Raw genomic sequence first — 22,375 nt, 5'->3', positions numbered from 1 at the left:
GGCCCTAGAGGGTTAAGATGTGGACATACTTTTGGGGAACCACCATTTAGCCTATGACACTAGTGTAGCTGGAGAGGAGTGAGCCAGACAGAGGCTGAAAGGAACAAGGTTGGAGAGTGTGACAGTATCTGGAGGTACTCTTGTGCAGAAGGCAGGCTTCTGGCCCTGACCGGATGGCAAAAATGACCCCTGCAGCAACCTGTTCCCCAGCTGCCTGGTTCTCACCACCCTAGTAGCTTTCTGGAATTCTGCCTTTTCCTTGCTGCCTTCCTGGATTGATTGGAGGTAAGCTGATGGAGGACAAGGGCTTCTCTGGCTATAGACACAGAACCCTCATCTCTGTGAACACAGGGTCTGATAAGACTTTCTGGTCTGTTCACATGGAAAGTTCAAAGTGTCTGACCCAGCTTCTGTGACTCCTGCTGCCGATCTATGGGGCAGAAGATGCTGCCAGGCATGGGTTTAAATCTGTACCATCCCCAGCCCAGCCCTGGGCACAAGGTGCTTGGTAAAAGCCTTTCTAACAAATGGCAATGACTCCATTCAATTTGCTAACTATTTACCAGGTGTTTCCCATCTACAAATCTGCGCTAAGTGAAAATACAAAGAGAAAGAAGGTAGAATTCTTAGCCACACGGCTCTTAGAGTATCATGGGGGAGAGGAACACATATGTAAATAACTCTATCACTAGTACATGGAGCGGGCACTATTTATTCCCTGCCCTGTTTCCCTCTAGGCCACCAGAGTTCCTGGGCAATTGGAGTGGACAGTTTTTAGCACATTAACTGCTTCCCATTTCAAGGGCCACATCTCTAGTTCCATTGCCCACAAGCTCTGTGGGGTACTAGGGGAGCTTGCTTGGGTTGATGCAGGAGCAACAAGGAAGTGCAGGGAGCTAATGTCCAAGGAATACCCTTGGCTAAGCGGGGTTGGAGTTGCCCCCCTTGCCCTGCTGGGGTTCCTGAGATCACCTTGCAAATATACAACTAGCACCCAGATCCTTGTCCCAGCCTCTGTTTTGGGGGGAAACCAAAACTGTGACTGAAGGCAAAGTGTGACAATATACCTTCAGACAATGTGCTAAGGAATAAGGAAAGAGGAGGCAGGAAGTCTATGGGAAGATCCTGGAAAATCTCTTGAAATGGATGTCATTGTCTCTGGGTTTTGAAAGATGTGTAGGAGTTTGACTGGCAGTGAAAATGGGAAGGGCAATCCAGGAAGAGCAGATAGCGTGAGCAAAGAAAGAGGTGAGGGAATGCAGGACGGACCTAGGGAATGGCGAGAGAAAACTGGGGGACAGGGTGCTTGGATCATCTGTAGAAGATAAGGCTGTAAAGGGAGGTCAAATACACACTGTGATGGGCTTTGCATGCCAATGTGAGAAGTTTTCACTTTATTCTACAAATTTATTCACTTTGTTCTTTAGGTGTCCAGGTCAGAGAAATTCAGTGGAGTCCTCAGGCAGGGACATGATGGGACCTGCTCTCCTGGAATCAACTGGGTTTGCTGCAAAGAGGGACAGAGAACAGCCTATTTTTTCCTCCCATGGGACAGAGTGATTCTGTTAGTACTATTTCTTTTTTTGAGTCTTTTCAATCATTTTATCTCCTTGGCAGCCTGGCTCCTGGCAACAGGTTGGGGTCCTGAGTGAAAATGTGAAGAAAGCTAGGTTTGTCTTTGGGACACCTTTCTTTTCTCTATTCCCTCCTTGAACCTCTCTCCTTATCCTTTATCTTTTCTCCTTCCCCTCAGCCCAATGCCCTCATGTGCTCTTTCTCCCTCTTCCCTCATACAGTTGACTTTTAAATATATTCATTTATACTAAAGTGAAAATGACTGATAGGAAAACAATATATTAAGGCACTTCAGGGAAAGGCACAATTACCACCTAAAAGGGGACAAAACCCTTGTTTGGTTTGAGCGATGAGAATGACTCTAATTGTAGAATTTTAAGTATGGAATGAGCTGAATAGTTTGCTGGTCTTTCCTACCTCCATGAAACTGCACACATGTCTCTTTTTGAGAACTTCAAACTTCTATTCTGCTCTTCAGTTACTTGGGTCTCTCAACATGTCTTGATGACTGCTTTCCCCTTTCTCTTGTGTGAGCTTGTTACTGAGGTGTTCTCCCCTGTTCCAGAGGCCAAGTGTGGTATCGCAAGGCAGCCGGGATCAGAACGGCCTCCTTTGCTCTTCCCCAGGGTGTATAGCACAGTCCTTTCCTGCTGAGGACTGACTGGCTGAGGCACTTACCTTGGCTTTGGCAAGACTATCTTTTTAATAAAAAAGGGGAACTTCTTTTTAAAAAGGTGAAAACTGCCTTGAGTCTGAAATTACCCACAAAGTCACCTTTTTCAGTGCTCACAGACATACAAGCACTCTGCCTCCGCTCTCAGCAAACCATATGCTGCCGCCGCTGCTGGCTGCGTCCTGGGGGATGGCTTTTTTCCCCTTCAGCAAGCCTCCAAAAATGTCATAGAAATTTATATGCTTATTCACAGAGCCGATAAAGCAGAAAACCAGGGTTTCAGCTATTTTTGTTTTGCTTTGCAGATGGAGAGTAAGAAGCATAAATCTCTCCCTCGTTGGACTTCGTGGCCCCCACTTTTTGTTTTGCATCAGACACTGCTCAGCCCATGGGGGTGACACTGTGAGGTTTGGGACCCACCCCTCCCATGCCGTCACCCACATAGAGAAGCTGACTGAAAGAAAAAGATAAAAAACTCAGCAATGTTTATTGTTCCTTAGGGCCCAGGACGCCAAAGGCCCCATCACCCTGAGTGGCCAATGGGGGTTATCCTGGAGAAGAAAAGAACCCCACAGTGGCACAATGCTGTTCTTGTGACAGCTGCCTCTCTGCATGTGAGTAGGGAACATGCGTCATCCGTTCTAGCCTACCTACGGCTCCTCGGCAGCAGGGCTCCAAAATCAATGGTGTTTCAATTACTATTGCTGTGTGACAACTTATTTCAAGGCTTTACTTTGCTGACAATGTTGTGCACCAGGAATTTGAGAAGGGCTCTGCTGAGCAGTTCTTGGAGGTGCAGTCAGATGCCAGGTGGGGCTGCAGTTATCCGAAGGCTCAACTGGGCTGCATGTCCAAGATGGTGCATGCACGCACGGGGGAGTTGGAGTTCAGCTGAGACTGTTGACAAGTGAACTTACAGGTGGACCCTCCAGCATGGTGGTCTCAGGGTGGCTGGACTTACTGCATGGCAGCTGGCATTGTTTGGGGTGAGTGTTCTGAGAGCCAGTTGGAAGCCACATGGCCTGTCCTCAGATGTCCTGCAGTGTCACTTCTGCTACATTCTATGGGTTAGCAGAGAGTCACTAAGGTCAGCCCAGGTTCAAAAAGAGGGGGGTATAGACCCCATCTCAACCCAAGGCATCACAGGAGGGCTCTGAACAGAGAGGGAATATGTCTGACTTAGGTTTAAGGAGCCCTCTGCCTGTTGGCTTCAGAAACAGCTCTGGGCTCCATTGGAAATTTTCAGTGAGTAAATAGGGAGCAGGCTACAGGGAGAATCTCTTCCATCTTCACTAACTGCTGACCTCCCTTTGGTGAGAACAGACACATTCCCCTCTTCAGTGAGGCTCACATAGATAATTTCTGACAGGGTGGACTTCCAGGGCCAGTAAATCCCTACTGGGCCAGGCATCCAGAAAATGACTTTAGGGCACATCATCCCCATTTGAGGAGCAGCAGGGGAAAGGGCAAAAGTGGGTAAACCTACTCCCCTTCCCATTCCTGGAACAATAATGCTTGCCTGTTGACTCTACCCTGGAAGCATTCATAGTCTGACTGCTTCTTCCACCTTCTCCTGTGCCTCCTGGTCTGAGCCACCGTCACCTCTCACCTGGATTATGACTGGCCTCCCTGCAGCTCTCCCTGATATCTACAGTTCGTTTCCCACACAGCAGAGAGAGGGCTCCTTGAACTGAAGTCAGGCATGCCCCTCTTTTGCTCAGAGCCCTCCTGTGATACCCCACTGCTTTCAGAATCCTTGCAATGCCCAGCAAGGCCCTCTGGGGTCTGGCTTCCCACAACCATCCTAGCTTCAACTCCTACTTCTGTCTCCCTCACCCGCTCTGCTCCAGCCACACTAGCTTTCTTATGTGTCTCTAATATACCAGCTGCATCCCTGCCTCAGGACCTTTGCACTTGCTGTTGCCTCTGCCTGGAATGCCTTTACCTCATATATCTGCATGGCTTGTTCTTGCACCTTCCTCAGATCTCTACTCTAATGCTACCTCATCAGAAGAGCCTTTTCCTACCCCCCTGACTTAAAATCACAGCCCTGCCCCACCTCACTCCTAGTATCCCATGCCCTGCTTTAATTTTCTCCACAGAACTTGTTGCCCCCATGGCATATACTTATTAGTTTTTTTTTTTTTTTTTTACTGTCTCTCTCCTTGTCTTAGTTCATTTTCTGCTGCTATAAAAGAATGCCACAGACTAGGTAATTTATTTTACAAAGAAATTTATGTGGCTCATGGTTCTGGGGATTGGGAAGTCCAAGAGCATGGTGCTAGCATCTGGCAAGGGTCATCCCATGGCAGAGGGCAGAAGGTGGAAGGGGAAGAGAGTGTGAGAGAAAGAGAGGAAATGGGGGCTGAAATCCTTTTATCAGGAGCCCATTCCTGAGATAATGGCATTAATCCACTTATGAGGGTGGAGTCTTCATGGTCCAATCCCCTCTTAATGCCCCACCTCTTAACACTGTTACAATGGCAATTAAATTTTTAACACATGAGATTTTGTAGGACACACTCAAACCGCAGCACTCCTCCACTGGAAGGCAGTCACTAGGAGAGCGGGGGCTGGGCCTACTTTGTTCACGACTGCAGGCACAGTGGGCCTTGAACCTAGTAGATGCCCAATAAATATTGAATGAACGGAAAGACTGTGGTCCTAACTTTTGAGGCAAGAGATATCATAGCCCCTTAATTTGTTTAGACCAGGGTCAGCAAACTTTTTCTGCGAAGGGCCAGTTAGTAAATGTTTTAGGCTTTGAAAGCCAGTGTCTGTCACAACTATTCAACTCTGCTGCTGTAGCACAAAAACAGCCCTATTCAATATGTAAACAAATGGAAGTGACTGTGTTTCAGTAAAACTTTATTCTCAAAAACAAGTGATAGGCCAGATTTGGCCCAAGAGCCTACAGTTTTCCAACCCCTGGTTTAGCTACAAAAATGTCCTCTAAAATCCAAATTATGGTTTTTGCTTCCCGGTTCAAGCATTTGAAGCACAGAGAAGTTGGGTGGCTGGCCTGAGGTCACACAACATGCTGGAGACAAAGGTGGGTAAGGAATCTGGGTTTCCTGATTTCTACTCAGGGCTCAGTTTCCCCATGTTGCCTGCCTGTGGGCCACTTGGAGAAGGCCAGAAGGAACCCTGACTTAGGGCTCAGCTGAGAGGCTTCTATTAGCGCCACAGAAAGCTCATATTAAGTGCTAATTGCATTAGGTGCTAATTGTTAGGTGTTAGGTGTTGACGTCACCGGCTGTAAATTGCTATTAAGAGATGAGAGAGAAAGTAGAGGCTGAACAATGGAGACAGAGTCTAGGACCCAAGAAACCAGGGATTGTTGCAGGTTGGGTCTAGGAAGTCTGGAAGGCAGATTCTGGGACGCAGTTTAAAGTGCAGCACAATAAAATGAAGGCAGGCCCTTTGGACTGAGCCTGGGGGAAGGCAAAAGGAAGCAGGAATGGGCAGAAGGCAAAGTTGAGCTGCCAGGCAACCCAAACGACAGCCATGGTTGACCTGATGGGGAGCTCTGGAACTAGGGGACGGCCCCTCAGAGTAGCCTTGAGTTGGGCTGAAATGGCCAAGCCTCTTCCCCACCCCATGCATCAGTTGGTCATTAATGGGGGCTACATTGGGAGGAAAAATGACTTTAGATATGATGCCCCCAAGGGGCTGACAGCTAAGGGCTATTTGCTGACACCACCCTCAACAGCTGGGGCGGCAAGTCCTCTATTCCTGAAAAGAGCTCTGGGGTCAGTTTAGCCTGACATCTACTACAGGGAATAAGAAAGAGAAAAAGCAGAAGAGCTCATGGGAAATTGGAGGGGGAAAGAAAAATTACCCACATAAGCCAAAGCCAGAGCCAAAGTCATCCACAGCCTGAGAGTTTGGAATGGAATTGCTCTGCCCTAACTTCTTTGCCTGTTAGGATTCAGTTTGGCAGTGAGTGACAGAAAATCCGAAATAACTGGCTTAGACACAATAGAAGTATATTTCTCCGTAAATGAAGCTGGAGTCACACAGCCCAAGGCTGTTTAGGCAATTTCACAAAGTATCAGGGACCCAGGCTTCTTCCATGTGGTTTTTCCACCATCTTCAGAACATAAACTTATCTCATGGTCCAGAATGGTTCCTCAAGCTCCAGCCATTACCTCTGCAGTTCGACAACCAGCAGGAACGAGTCAGAGATGAAAAAGGGCTTGGCTCTTCTCTTTAAGGACACTTCCTGGAAGTCACTTAATCATATTAGCTAGAAAACTTAGTCATATGGCTATGTCTAGCTGCTTGGGAGTCTAGGAAATGCCATTTTATTCTGGATGTCCTTTAGTTTGACCAAAAATCAGAAAAAAGAGAGAACAGATATTGGAGAAGAAGTTTCTGTTTCAATCTGACAAACTCTTCATCTTTAAAGATCAGACTCTCAGGGAAAGCTGCAAGTCCCCCTTGCCATATAGTGCTTCTACAATTCCCTAGCATTTTCATTGGAATTTCTCTTTTTCCATATCTGGCTTTCCCACTGGATTGTGATCTGAGGGTAGGAACTTATGCTATTCATCTTCTACCCCTGGTACCCAGCACAGAGCCAACTGGTGCATACTAGGTGCTCAATAAATGCTTGCTGAGCAAACTCCTGAAGAAACCTAATATAACCCTTAGGAATGTGTTGCATTTCATACCCTTAGGAATGTGTTGCATTCCAGAAAAACTTTACTTTTAAAAGCGTTAACTAATAACTTTCTTCGAAGTTGATACACCACTAAGGAGTCTCAAGCAGCCCTTGCATTCTGAAAAAAAGTAATGACAGATGATTGGTGGTTATAGATGGCAGAACATTTTCTCATTTTTATCAAAGCTCAGTTAAATGTAGAATGTGGTTAGAGTGTATAAATATGAGTTATTATGCTCTGTGCTGTTGATGGTTAACAGAACCACAAATTTAACCTGCAGCCGTTCACTCATTTGCATCGAAGAGGCACTGGTGAAAGCCTTGAATGATGACATCAGCACCTGTGCGAGGCAAAAGACTGAGACAATTTACTCACAAACAGCCCCCAACAGAATCCTTCTGGCATACGCCTGTCTGTCAATAAGGGTTGGAGTCACTCTGCTGCCTCTTAAGGTAGAGGAGGGGGCAGGATGTGAGCTCATAGGGTGCAGGCAGTGGGAGGAGGTTGTTCTTCAGAGACTACATTCTTCATGCAGCAGACAGTGTTGATGCCTCGCCCAGATCCTCTTTATCTGGCCGATGCACCCGTCTGTCTGCCAGACTGGGTGTTGGCTAGCATCAGCTTGCAGCTTGCATCCTACTCGGGGGAATTGCCTTTGGTCAACAGGATTCACTTTACTCAGAGATATCTGGGAGGTTGCACACCCCACCCAGGAGGATGGTGGGGAGACATAGCCAATGGCCTCTGCCAGGGACACAAATGCCTGGACCCTTTGCTTCAAGGAGAAGTAGTGATTATCAGCGGTGATCGGCTTGTTCCAGTTTTCCTGGGACTGTCAGTTTTAGGAAAATGCTTTGTCCTGGGCAAACTGGAACAGTTGGTCAGCTGGTCATCCTCAACTTCAGTAGCACCATGTCTCCATCTGGCTGTTTGTCCTGCCCTCTCCTGCTTGCCTCACTCCTCTTCAGGTTTCTCACATGAGCCCTCCCTCCAGAAAGCACTGGCATAGGCATCTCTGTCTGAGTTCAGCCCTGCTTCTAGGGAACCAGACCTGAGACACCTGGGGAGAGCCTTTTCTGGTTTTTCTTCCTCTCCCAATGTGGTCCAGCTCTTACGAGAGTGCTTGTCGACAGGGTTCACAGGTAAATCCAGCTTTCTGGTTCTCGGCAACTCAGTGCAGGCTTGAGTCAGCACGCCTTGGCTCTTTGCAGGGGCTCCATGCAGTCGACCTAATATTCCGGTGTGGAGGTCTCCCTTAAAGTTCTCCATCTTTGGCAGCCCTGTGCTATTGCCTCATCTCTCCCACTCCTGCCCTTTGGTCTAACCAAGGCCATTTCTCTCAGGCTGCTGCTGGTCTCTAGAGGACCAGGCTCTTTTCTCCAGGAGAGGTGGCACAGCATGGAGGAAACAGCATGGATTAAATAGGCAGACTGGCTTCTGCCCCTGGCTTGGGGAAAATCCCTGAACCTCTCTGTGCCAAAATACATAATCCTAGAAAAATGGCACATTGGGTTACTGGGAGAACTTGGAGTGAGAGGCAATAAAGCCCTTAGCAAATGGGGTTAGCCCTGGCCTGGTATTCAATAAAGTCACTTCTTCTGGACCTCTGGTCTCAGTTTCCTCACTGTGACAAAAGATGGCTGGGATCAATGTTCCCTGAGGCTATGTCACCTTTGGCACATCTATGGTTCTGGTCCATGTGGGCTTCAAGAGGAAACCATCACCTTGGCTGCTTCTTCTTCGTCTTCTTTATATATATATATGGATATATATATATGTGTGTGTGTGTGTGTGTATATATATATATGTATATATACTTTAAGTTCTGGGATACGTGTGCAGAACATGCAGGTTTGTTACATAGGTATACACATGCCATGGTGGTTTGCAGCACCCATCAACCAGTCATCTACATTAGGTATTTCTCCTAATGCTATCCCTACCCTAGCTCCCCACTTCCCGACAGGCCCCAGTGTGTGATGTTCCCCTCCCTATGTCCATGTGTTGTCATTGTTCAACTCCCACTTATGAGTGAGAACATGCAGTGTTTGATTTTCTGTTCCTGTGTTAGTTTGCTGAGAATGATGGTTTCCAGCTTCATCTATGTCCTGGCAAAGGACATGAACTAATCTTTTTTTATGGCTGCGTAGTATCCCATGGTGTATATGTGCCACGTTTTCTTAATCCAGTCTATCGTTGATGGGCTTTTGGGTTGGTTCCAAGTCTTTGCTATTGTGAACAGTGCTGCAATGAACATACGTGTGCATGTGTCTTTAGCATAGAATGATTTATAATCCTTTGGGTATATACCCAGTAATGGGATTGCTGGCTCAAATGGTATTTCTGGTTCTAGATCCTTGAGGAATCACCACACTGTCTTCCACAATGGTTGAACTAATTTACACTCCCATGAACAGAGTAAAAGCGTTTCTATTTCTCTATATCATCTCCAGCATCTATTGTTTCCTGACTTTTTAATGATTGCCATTCTAACTGGTGTGAGATGGTATCTCATTGTGGTTTTGATTTGCATTTCTCTAATGACCAAAGATGATGAGCTTTTCTTTCATATATTTGTTGGCTGCATAAATGTCTTCTTTTGAGAAGTGTCTGTTCATATCCTTTGCCCACTTTTCAAAAAGTTGTTTTTTTTCTTGTAAATTTGTTTAAGTTCCTTGTAGATTCTGGATATTAGCCCTTTGTCAGATGGATAGATTACAAAAATTTTCTCCCATTCTGTAGGTTGCCTGTTCACTCTGATGATAGTTTCTTTTGCTGTGCAGAAGCTTTTTAGTTTAATTCGATTTCATTTGTCAATTTTGGCTTTTGTTGCCATTGCTTTTGGTGTTTTAGTCATGAAGTCTTTGCCCATGCCTATGTCCTGAATGATTTTGCCTAGATTTTCTTCTAGGGTTTTTATGGTTTTAGGTCTTACATTTAAGTCTTTTCTTTTTCTTTTTTAAAATTATTATACTTAAAGTTCTAGGGTACATGTGCACAACGTGCAGGTTTGTTACATAGGTATACATGTGCCATGTTGGTTTGCTGCACCCATCAACTTGTCATTTACATTAGGTATTTCTCCTAATGCTATCCCTCCCCCAGTCCCCCAACCCCCAACAGGCCCCAGTGTGTGATGTTCCCCTCCCTGTGTCCATGTATTCTCTTTGTTCAACTCCCACTTATGCATGAGAACATGTGGTGTTTGGTTTTCTGTCCTTGTGATATTTTGCTGAGAATGATGGTTTCCAGCTTCATCCATGTCCCTGCAAAGGACATGAACTCATTCTTTTTTATGGCTGCATAGTATTCCATGGTGTATATGTGCCACCTTTTCTTTATCCAGTCTATGTTTGATGGACATTTGGGTTGGATCCAAGTCTTTAATATTGTGAATAGTGCCACAATAAACATACATGTGCATGTGTCTTTATAGTAGCATGATTTATAATCCTTTGGGTATATATCCAGTAATGGGATGGCGGGGTCAAATGGTATTGCTAGTTCTAGATCTTTGAGGAATCACCACACTGTCTTCCACAATGGTTGAACTAATTTACACTCCCACCAACAGTGTAAAAGCATTCCTATTTCTCCACATCCTCTCCAGCATCTGTTGTTTCCTGACTTTTTAATCATCGCATTCTAACTGGCATGAGATGGTATCTCATTGTGGCTTTGATTTGCATTTCTCTGATGACAAGTGATGAGCATTTTTTCATATGTCTGTTGGCTACATAAATGTCTTCTTTTGAGAAGTGTCTGTTCATATCCTTTGCCCACTTTTTGATGGGGTTTTTTTTTCTTGTAAATTTGTTTAAGTTCCTTGTAGATTCTGGATATTAGCTCTTTGTCAGATGGCTGGATTGCAAAAATTTTCTCCCAATCTGTAGGTTGCCTGTTCACTCTGATGATAGTTTCTTTTGCTATGCAGAAGCTCTTTAGTTTAATTTGATTGTGTTTGTCAATTTTGGCTTTTGTTGCCATTGCTTTTGGTGTTTTAGTCATGAAGTCTTTGCCCATGCCTATGTCCTGAATGGTATTGCCTAGGTTTTCTTCTAGGGTTTTTATGGTTTTAGGTCTTACATTTAAGTCTTTAAACCATCTTGAGTTAATTTTTGTATAAGATGTAAGGAAGGGATCTAGTTTCAGCTTTCTACATATGGCTAGCCAATTTTCCCAGCACCATTTATTAAATAGGGAATCCTTTCCCCATTGCTTGTTTTTGTCAGTTTTGTCAAAGATCAGATGGTTGTAGACGTGTGGTGTTATTTCTGAGGCCTCTGTTCTGTTCCATTGGTCTATATATCTGTTTTGGTACTAGTACCATGCTGTTTTGGTTACTGTAGTCTTGTAGTATCGTTTGAAGTCAGGTAGCCTGATGCCTCCAGCTTTGTTCTTTTTGCTTAGGATTGTCTTGGCTATATGGGCTCCTTTTTGGTTCCATATGAAATTTAAAGTAGTTTTTTCTAATGCTGTGAAGAAAGTCAATGGTAGCTTGATGGGGATAGCATTGAATCTATGAATTACTTTGGGTAGTATGGCCATTTTCACAATATTGATTCTTCCTATCCATGAGCATGAAATGCTTTTCCATTTGTTTGTGTCCTCTCTTATTTCCTTGAGCAGTGGTTTGTAGTTCTCCTTGAAGAGGTCCTTCATATCCCTTGTAAGTTGTATTCTTAGATATTTTATTTTCTTTGTAGCAATTGTGAATGAGAGTTCACTCATGATTTGGCTCTCTCTTTGTCTATTATTGGGGTATAGGAATGCTTGTGATTTTTGCACACTGATTTTGTATCCTGAGACTTTGCTGAAGTTGCTTATCAGCTTAAGGAGATTTTGGGCTGAGGCAATGGCGTTTTCTAAACATATAATCATGTCATCTGCAAACAGACAATTTGACTTCCTCTCTTCCTATTTGAATACCCTTTATTTCTTTCTCTTGCCTGATTACCCTGGCCAGAACTTCCAATACTATGTTGAATAGGAGTGGTGAGAGAGGGCATCCTTGTCTTGTGCCGGTTTTCAAAGCGAATGCTTCCAGCTTTTGCCCATTCATTATGATATTGGCTGTGGGTTTGTCATAAATAGCTCTTATTATTTTGAGAAACTTTCCATCAATACCTAGTTTACTGAGTTTTTAGCATGAAGGGGTGTTGAATTTTATTGAAGACCTTTTCTGCATCTATTGAGATAATCATGTAGTTTTTGTCATTGGTTCTGTTTATGTGATGAATTATGTTTATTGATTTGCATATGTTGAACCAGCCTTGCATCCCAGGAATGAAGCCGACTTGATCATGGTGGATAAGCTTTTTGATGTGCTGCTGGATTCGCTTTGCCAGTATTTTATTGAGGATTTTCGCATCAATGTTCATCAGGGATATTGGCCTGAAATTTTCTTTTTTGTTGTGTCTCTGCCAGGCTTTGGTATCAGGATGATGCTGGCCTCATAAAATGAGTTAGGGAGGAGTCCCTCTTTTTCTATTGTTTGGAATAGTTTCAGAAAGAATGGTACCAGCTTCTCTTTTTACCTCTGGTAGAATTCAGCTGTGAATCCGTCTGGTCCTGGGCTTTTTTTGGTTGGTAGGCTATTAATTACTGCCTCAATTTCAGAACTTGTTATTGGCCTATTCAGAGATAGGACTTCTTCCTGGTTTAGTCCTGGGAGGGTGTATGTGTCCAGAAATTTATCCATTTCTTCTAGAATTTCTAGTTTTTTTTTTTTTTTTGAATAGGGGTGTTTCTAGTATTCTCTGATGGTAGTTTGTATTTCTGTGGGATCAGTGGTGATATCCCCTTTATCATTTTTTATTGTGTCTATTTGATTCTTCTCTCTTTTCTTCTTTATTAGTCTGGCTAGCAGTCTATCTATTTTGTTAATCTTTTCAAAAAATCAGCTCCTGGATTCACTGATTTTTTTGAAGAGTTTTCCAAGTCTGTATCTCCTTCAGTTCTGCTCTGCTCTTAGTTATTTCCTGTCATCTGCTAGCTTTTGAATTTGTTTGTTCTTGCTTCTCTAGTTCTTTTAATTGTGATGTTAGGGTGTCGATTTTAGATCTTTCCTGCTTTCTCCTGTGGGCATTTAGTGCTAGAAATTTGCCTCTAAACACTGCTTTAGCTGTGTCCCAGAGATTCTAGTACATTGTGTCTTTGTTCTCATTGGTTTCGAAGAACTTATTTATTTCTGCCTTAATTTCGTTATTTACCCAGTAGTCATTCAGAAGCAGGTTGTTCGGTTTCCATGTAGTTGTGTGGTTTTGAGTGAGTTTCTTAATCCTGAGTTCTAATTTGATTGCACTGTGGTCCAAGAGACTGTTGTAATTTCCGTTCTTTTGCATTTGTTGAGGAGTGTTTTAATTCCAACTATGTGGCCAATTTTAGAATAAGTGCAATGTGGTACTGAGAAGAAAGTATATTCTGTTGATTTGGGGTGGGGAGCTCTGTAGATATCTATTAGGTCAGCTTGATCCAGAGCTGAATTCAAGTCCTGAATATCCTCGTTAATTTTCTGTCTTGTTGATTCATCTAATATTGACAGTGGGGTGTTAAATTATCCCACTATTATTGTGTGGGAGTCTAAGTCTCTTTGTAGGTCTCTAAGAACTTGCTTTATGAATCTGAGTGCTCCTGTATTGGGTGCATATATATTTAGGATAGTTAGCTTTTCTTGTTGCATTGATCCCATTACCATTATGTAATGAATGCCCTTCTTTGTCTTTTCTGATCTTTGTTGGTTTAAAGTCTGTTTTATCAGAGACTAGGATTGCAAACCTTGCTTTTTTTCTTTCCATTTGCTTGGTAAATATTCCTCCATCCCTTTATTTTGAGCCTATGTGTGTCTTTGCACATGAGATGGGTCTCCTGAATACAGCACAGCAGTGGGTCTTGACTCTATCCAATTTACCATTCTGTGTCTTTTAATTGGGGCATTTAGCCCTTTTACATTTAAGATTAATATTGCTATGTGTGAATTTGATCCTGTCATTATGATGCTAGCTGGTTGTTTCACCCGTTAGTTGATGCAGTTTCTTCATAGTGTCTACGGTCTTTACAATTTGGTATGTTTTTGCAGTGGCTGGTACCAGTTGTTCCTTTCCACATTGAGTGCTTCCTTCAGGAGCTCTTGTAAGGCAGGCCTGGTGGTGACAAAATCTCTCAGCATTTGCTTGTCTGTAAAGGATTTTATTTCTCCTTTGCTTATGAAGCTTAGTCTGGCTGGATATGAAATTCTGGGTTGAAAATTATTTTCTTTAAGATTGTTGAATATCGGCTCCCACTCTCTTGTGGCTTGTAGGGTTTCTACAGAGATATCTATTGTTAGTCTGATGGGCTTCCCTTTGTGGATAACCTGAACTTTCTCTCTGGCTGCCCTTAACATTTTTTTTTTTTTTTTGAGATGGAGTCTCGTTCTGTCATCCAGGCTGGAGTGCAGTGGTGCGATCTCAGCTCACTGCAAGCTTTGCCTCCTGGGTTCACGCCATTCTCCTGCCTCAGCCTCCTGAGTCGCTGGAACTACAGGCACCTGCCACCACACCCAGCTAATTTTTTGTATTTTTTTTTAGAGATGGGGTTTCACCATGTTAGCCAGGATGGTCTCCATCTCCTGACCTCGTGATCCACCTGCCTTGGCCTCCCAAAGTGCTGGGATTACATGCATGAGCCACCACACCCAGCTGCCCTTAACATTTTTTCCTTCATTTCAACCTTGGTGAATCTGACGATTATGTGTCTTGGGGTTGCTCTTCTTGAGGAGTATCTTTGTGGTGTTCTCTGTATTTCCTGAATCTGAATGTTGGCCTGTCTTGCTAGGTTGGGGGAGTTTTCCTGGATAATATCCTGAAGAGTGTTTTCCAACTTGGTTCCATTCTCCCCATCACTTTCAGGTACACCAATCAAACATAGGTTTGGTCATTTCACATAGGCCCATATTTCTTGGAGAATTTATTCATTCCTTTTCATTCTTTTTTCTCTAATCTTGTCTTCATGCTTTATTTCATTAAGTTGATCTTCAGTCTCTGATATCCTTTCTTCTGCTTGATTGATCTCTAAACTGGTTATTCTAGTTAGCAACTCCTCTAACTTTTTCAAGGTTCTTAGCTTCCTTGCATTGGGTTAGAACATGCTCCTTTAGCTTGGAGGAGTTTGTTATTACCCACCTTCTGAAGCCTACTTCTGTCAATTCGTCAAACTCATTCTCCGACCAGTTTTGTTCCCTTGCTGGTGAAGAGTTGTGATTCCTTGGAGGAGAAGAGGCATTCTGGTTTTGGGAATTTTCAGCCTTTTTGTGCTGGTTTTTCCTCATCTTCATGGATTTATCTACCTTTGGTCTTTGATGTTGGTGACCTTTGGATGAAGTTTCTGTGTGGACATCCTTTTTGTTGATGTTGATGCTATTCCTTTCTGTTTGTTAGTTTTCCTTTTAACAGTCAGGCCCCTCTGCTGCAGGTCTTCTGGAGTTTGCTGGAGGTTCACTCCAGACCCTGTTTGCCTGGGTGTTACCAGAGGAAGCTACAGAACTGCAAAGATTGCTGCCTTTTCCTTCCGCTGGAAGCTTCATCCCAGAGGAGCACCTGCCAGATGCCAGCCGGAGCTCTCATGTATGAGGTGTCTGTTGACCCCTGCTTGGAGGTTTCTCCCAGTCAGGAGGCATGGGGTTCAGGGACCCACTTTAGGAGGCAGTCTGTCCCTTAGCAGAGCTTGAGCACTGTGCTGGGAGATCCACTGCTCTCTTCAGACCTGGAAGGCAGGAACGTTTAAGTCTGCTGAAGCTGCGCCCACAGCTGTCTCTTCCCCAAGGTGTTCTGTCCCAGGAAGATGGGAGTTTTATCTATAAGCCCCTGACTGGGACTGCTGCCTTTCTTTCAGAGATGCCCTGCCCAGAGAGGAGGAATCTAGAGAGATAATCTGGCTACATTGGCTTTGCTGAGCTGCAGTGTGCTCCACTCTGTTAGAACATCCCAGTAGCTTTGTTTACACTGTGAGGGGAAAACTGCCGACTCAAGCCTCAGTAATGGCGGACGCCCCTCCCCTCACCCTGTGTGTCCCAGGTCGACTTCAGACTGTGCTGGTGGCGAGAACTACCATCCAGTTGATCTTAGCTTGCTGGACTCCGTGGGGTCGGGATCCGCTGAGCTAGACCACTTAGCTTCCCGGCTTCAGCCTCCTTTCCAGATGAGTGAACGGTTCTCTCTTGCTGGCATTCCAGGCACCACTGGGGTATGAAAAAAAAAAAAAAAAAAAAAAAAACTCCTGTAGCTAGCTCTGTGTCTGCCCAAACAGCCACCCAGTTTTGTGCTTGAAACCAAGGGCCCTGGTGGTGTAGGCACCTGAGGGAATCTCCTGGTCTGCTGATTGTGAAGACTGTGGGAGAAGCATAGTATCTGGGCTGGAATGCACTGTCCCTCACGGCACAGTCCCTCAGGGCTTCCCTTGGCTAGGGGAGGGAGTTCCCTGACCCCTTGCCCTTCCCCAGTGAGGCGATGGCCCACCCTGCTTTGGCTCACCCTATGTGGGCTGTACCCACTGTCTAACCAGTCCCAGTGAGATGAGCTGGGTACCTCCGTTGGAAGTGCAGAAATCACCTGCCTTCTGTGTTGATCTCGCTGGGAGCTGCAGATCAGAGCTCTTCCTATTTGGCCATCTTACCAAATCTTCATGCCTTGGCTTCTTTGCATGCTGAACCTTATGTCTTGCCCCTACCTCTTGGAACTTTCTGGAGTTTTGCTGTGAGTAGGTCCTTCTCTCTCTTCTGAGCTATTACAGAACTTCTAACCAGCTCTCTATCTCCAAGCTTTTCTCTTGCATACCTTCCCAAAATATCACTCTGCTTATATACTCCCTTCTTCAGGAAGTTTCAAGGGCTCCCAATTAGAAACAAATCAAAGCCCAAATGTACTGGTATGATGCTAAAGGCTTTTTGGGAGCCAGTTCCATGTGTGGCCCCTTGCCCAGATCATGACTTGACCTCACTTATCACCTCTTCTTAGTTGCACCCTTCCTAGTGAAAGGCCAAATGCGACTTTAAGGATATTCAGTTTTCAGGAGTGTGATACTGCCTCAAGGGCAGAAAATGCCTGGTGCTCTGCTTCTGGGGACAATTACCCCTCTGCCCCCTTTTGCATCAGCAATCTGCTCACTTTTGGGACATTCAGTCTGGAGAGAGGGTCCGAGGCTTGGGATTCATTTTATAATCTCAGAACAAATGGCTGAAGGATCTGGATCTAAAATCAGAGAATGAAATGGAATGCAAATTTGCAAAGTCCTTAGAAGTTTTTTCCGGTCCAGTTCTGGGCTGCAGCAGGAGGGTGGGGATGAGGGGGAGTAAAGGGGTGTCCCCAAGGAGCTGAGTGAGGAATGGAGGGCTAAGTGGAGGCAGATGAGCTGGCATACCGCAGTCACCTCAGGGAGCAGGCAGCACTGCGATGAATAGAGATGGGGCTTGACATGCCAAGAGCGCAGTTGGGTTAAATGCGGGGTTAACAGCGACCTAGTCACCATTTCACCCTCCCCTAGGAGAGGAAGGCTCTGTCTGCCACCTCAGCCATGGGGAAAAAAGCCATTTTGATGGTTGAATCTGAGCCACGGGGTACATCAGCAACTGGCCTGGGAGACACGTTGTGGCTGCGTGTGGCTGTCAATCCTCCCAGGGTAGGGAGGTGATAATAGATGGTTGTCTGCAGGATCTTCGGCAACTCCCCAATCTGCCTGCAGCCAAGCTTCAGAATCTGTTGGGGTTGCAGAAGAGACCTGGGGGCCTGATTTCTCCCCTGTCTGGGGAGCTGGACACACAGGCAACAACAGTGGAATGGGAGATACAGCTCTGTTTCATTCATTGCTGGGCAGATTGATCCTGGCCAGCAGACTGATGGCTCTTCCCAGGGTCCTCTGCTGTCCCCCAGGGAGCAAGCTGTGGGCAACCTTTCCCACAGTCACTTGTGGGCAGAGCTGCCATGTCCACAGCTCCAGATAAAGCAAATCTCAAAACATGCAATGAGAATGGTGTCTCCATGTGCAATATGGCAGCCCTGTCCTTTGGTAACCCGTTCCTTCAGGAATGTTCTCCGCACAGAAAGTCATTATTTTTTACCTTTAAGGAGTCAGTTGGCCTCAGCATCCTGCTGTGGTCTAGCTTGTGCACAATTATCAAACAGAAGTTCCCAGCTTCTTCCTCTTCCCACTTGTCCCTATTATGGGGTAAGGGTGCATGCACCTGGTTGCTGATGTAGGTCCCACTGCCCACTATGTAACTGTAACAATAGTTCAAAAGAGTACCATAGGACCACAGAAAGACAACAGTCTGCCTTCTGAAATAAAAATCATATATGTTTACTATTCAATTAAAAGAAGAATAAATATATACATTGAACCCAGAGTAATCCACCGTGTGCTGTGCTAAGTCTAACTGCTCTTCATCACACAATTAATAAGACCCCCAACTACTTGCTTAGCCCATGTAACCCCGGGAAGAGTCTCTCCTCTCTGCTAGACCTTCTTCTTCCAGGCTTCCCAGAAGGGTGTGGAGAAGGGCTGTGAGGCCCTGTCTCATAGGTACAAGGGCCTTCTTGATTCGTGATGTCTGCCAGGTGCTTGGCAGGGAGATGGGAGGCACGTGCACTATATATGTGCCCTTTTCATCTCTTGGGGCTGCATGCCCTTGGCTTGTTCTCTTGCTTAGGCACCTGCTCAAAGGTCCTGGTAGACCCAGGCTTTTGTCAGTGGGTGATGTCTGAGGAGGTCTGTTTTCTCAAAGACTTGGCAGGCTGGCTTTTTCCTTTAGCTGTTCCAGCAGTGCCTCCTCTAACTTGGGCACTTGATTCCCAACTGTGGCCGGTCCAGTGTAGGGAGGGGTGCTTTAGTTTCCTTTGGGGGCAGGATGAATTCTTTTCTGATGGGGTCAGGGCTAAAAATGGACATTCCATTGGAGGGATGAAGAGATGCAATATACTTCCCGTGAAATACCATTAACAGAACCTCTCACCCACCACCCCCCATTGCTGCGGCAACTTAGAGGCTATTCCAGGTCGATAATTTCACATCCGATATTGAGTATGTTACAATAGTGGTGATCAATAGATTAATCCGAGCTGAGAAATTAATGGTGGACAATGGCCTTCATGTGATAGTCCAGTCAGAGAGCATTATGTTGCCTTAACTTTTACTTTTGAAAAAAAAGTTAATGTAGATTTTATTCAAATACAACATACAATGAAAAGTGTATATAACATACATGCCCATTTGATGAATTGTCACAAACTGAGCATGCCCACGTAATGACACCTGGATGGAGAAAGAGACTGTGACCAGCACCTCAGAGACCCCTTGTTCCCCTTTCTAGTCCCTACCTGCCTCGGGGGTAAGCACGATCCTGACTTCTACAACAGAGTATTGGAAAAGTTTCCTGTTCTCAAAGTACATCTAAATGGAGCCATACACTATGAGCTCTTTCATGTCTGATTCTTTTGCTCAGCATAATGTGTGCGAGGTCCATTCCTGTTGCTGAGCATTGTAATTGGATCAGTCTCATGTCGGTATAGGATTCTGTCGCATGTACACACCATGATTTATTTACCCATTCCACTGTTGATGGGCACTGGGGTGATTTGCAGATATCTGGGCGGGGGGGGGGGTTGGTGACCATTACAAATAGCCCTGGGCTGAACATTTTTTGTGTGAGTCTTTTGGTAAGCTCGTGAACACATCCCACTTAGTACATATTTAGGAGTAGAGTGGTGGGGTCATAGGGTATACCAACATTCAGTTTTAGTTGAAAATTTAAAAATCATGAAAACATTATTTAGGATTAAGAAGCATTATGAAGATAGAAAATTATGTACCAGCAGTAGTACAAAATACCCATGAACCTACCATGGAGATTAGACAAGTGTTCACATTTTGCCATATTTTGCTCTTTCACATATTAAAAAAATATAAAATTTCAAATATAGCTAAAACTCCATCTCCTCTTCCCTTCTTCTAGATCAGTATCCCTTTTTTAGATCAGTATCATCCCATGGCTGGTGTATCATCCTCTGCTCGGTTTAGACTTGGACTACATCTGTATGAATCCAGAAACCATATACACTATGCTTTTAGATTTTACAAAGGTAGCATCCTGTTCATGGTCTTTTGTAATTTGCACTTTTTTTTTCACTTGACATTATTTGCTTGCAACAGCAGAGCAGCAGAAACCTCCTTAGTGCCCCACCATAGAAGATTGATTCCACTGACGGCTACTGACACCTATCAACATGTAGAAATATGGAACACATAATGTGTATCTTGATTTGTTTTTTTTTCTGTTCTTTGGCAGGCTAGCTGGGAGGTGTGTGTGTGTGTGTGTGTGTGTGTGTGTGTGAGAGAGAGAGAGAGAGAGAGAGAGACAGAGAGAGAGGAAGAGAGCTTGGATTATGAGTGTAGGATTTTGTGTGTGTGTGTGTGGCTCTGCCCCCAGGCTCCTGGCTGCCTTTGCTTGCACATGCTGTCAGCTAAGCGGTGGCTGCGAGTCTAGAGGACCTGGCAGGACCCGCCCCACCTCTGAGGCACAGTTCTTAGTGAGACCATCTGCTTGGTTGTTGGCTAAATTGGGTCAAGAGCCCATGCTTCATTCCCTCAGCCCTGGCCAGGTTGGTCTGTATCTCGGGCTCCAGTCGTTAGGGGCAGGCTATTGACAGTTATGTCCAGAACAGAATGGCCCAGTCCCAGGGTTTTTCAATCCACCGTAAATATGGGGTAAGAGGAGGGTCACATGCTGAAGAATGGGAGCCTTATCCATATCTCGGCTATGCAGGTGGATCTTTGTTGGTGAGGTCGCCAAGTGTTGCACACATTGCTGGATTCCTTGTACCAGGTCTGTGGGCCCATTCCCAACATCAGGGGGCTCTGCTGCCAATAGCTGCAACCTCCTCAAAGGTATGGAGAGCTGGAGGTGTCTAGGAATTTGCTATCCCCCTTCCCACCCCTGCACCCCACCCCAGGGTACCCATAGCCAGTGACTGATGTGGAGTTAAAAACCCGGCTCCATTGCCTGGAGGCAGGACAAACTCTGGGATGAAATTTACCCTCCAGAGGCCCCCTGCCAGATGAGGATGGGGGTGGGACTTTGAGTTGGCACCCTTGCTTGCCTTTCTCCATTTTTCTGTTCTACTCGCCAATCCCTTACTGGTTCCTCCTGGGAGTGCTTCCTTACTAACTCACCTGCCCCCAAACCCTTGACTCAGCACCACTCCTGGGAGAACGTGATGCACGCGGCCATACTCTGTCCTCTCCTATCTCTCCCCTCCCCTCCTTCACAGGGCAAACTAGGGTCCCGGAGCCAGGCAGACCCAGGTTCTAGCCTGCTTCCACCTGTGAGAGTTTTCTCATGTTTCTTAGTTTCTCTAAGCCTCAATGTCCTCATCTGAAACATGGGGCCACTAAAATAACTCACATCAGAGGACTTTGTGAGGATTTAATGAGGTAATGCATTGAAAGCACTTAGCAGGCACACAGTAATCACTTAAATGGTAGCTCCCGGGGTTGTAATGAGAATTAAGAATATAATGTGTATCAGATGTGCCTGGCACTTAGGAGATGCTCAATGTATTTTCACGCCTTTTCTCTCTCTTTCAGGGCATCCAGTACAGGTACTTATGGTTAATTTTTTATGCGATGAATAGGCAACATAGCAGGACTGATCAGGCTGCAACCATCCAGACGGCAAAAGAATAAAAAGACAAATGCTAAAGAAATGTAAGACGGTGACCCTCCACATAACTCACTTCTGGGAGTCATTTGTTGCCTCTTTATTTGTATGTTTCCCCCAATAAAAGTTTTAATTAAAAAATATCCAGACCCTGGGGACTCAACGATAAATTTGAGTGCAAAGCTCCTTGGAGAACATGTCTTGGCTAAATACACGGAACAGATTATTATTATTTATTATTATTTCCATTCCAAGAAATGGCGAACATTCTTCTGCACTTTGCTTAGTGATTTGTGGCTTCTGCAACTCTGGTCCCTGCTATCGGGAGAGAAGAGTGATGCCTTTTAGCTTTTAGAGATGCCCCGGGTTTGTGCTAATGGAGGGGAAGCGGGCCTGCTCTGCACAGCTGTCTTTGCTCCTCATTTATTACTGCGGCGCTTTACCTCCCAAGGGCCTCTTTCGTTTCCAAACCAAATAATTCAGACCCCGTTGTTTACCTCGGCAGAGGGATCAAGGTTACACCCAGAGTAACATGGAGAACAGCGACCCAGAAGCTTTGCCCCAAGTCTCGCTCTGACTTGGGAGTAGCTTGCCAAGTTATTCTGAGCTCTGGGAATTACTTTCCGGGTTTGGGAGCTCCAGGCCTCTGAGCTGCGGAATGATTTATGTGCCCCAGAGACCCCTCTCCTATTTCCGATGGTTCCTTGTCTGGAGTCCTCCTCTACCTTGGCCAGATGGAATCCTCAAGCAGTGGGGAAATTGAGGCTGGGAGAG

The 22,375-nt window shown here is 45.2% G+C and overlaps 1 long non-coding RNA gene across 1 annotated transcript in view; it reads left to right on the top strand.

Moving 5' to 3' along the window:
• The window catches only part of LOC117977635 (uncharacterized), a 65,413-nt gene extending 43,671 nt beyond the window's left edge, over positions 1 to 21,742 (top strand). The window contains exons 2-3 of the long non-coding RNA XR_004668807.2: positions 20,708 to 20,829; positions 21,529 to 21,742. This is a non-coding gene — a long non-coding RNA (uncharacterized LOC117977635). The remainder of the gene's footprint in view (positions 1 to 20,707; positions 20,830 to 21,528) is intronic.
• The last annotated feature ends 633 nt before the right edge of the window (positions 21,743 to 22,375 follow it).

This window comes from Pan paniscus, chromosome X, assembly GCF_029289425.2.
Source record: "Pan paniscus chromosome X, NHGRI_mPanPan1-v2.0_pri, whole genome shotgun sequence".
Taxonomy (NCBI): Eukaryota; Metazoa; Chordata; class Mammalia; order Primates; family Hominidae; genus Pan; species Pan paniscus.
The sequence above is the reverse complement of the archived record's forward strand: the minus strand, read 5'-3'. Positions and strand labels throughout refer to the sequence as shown.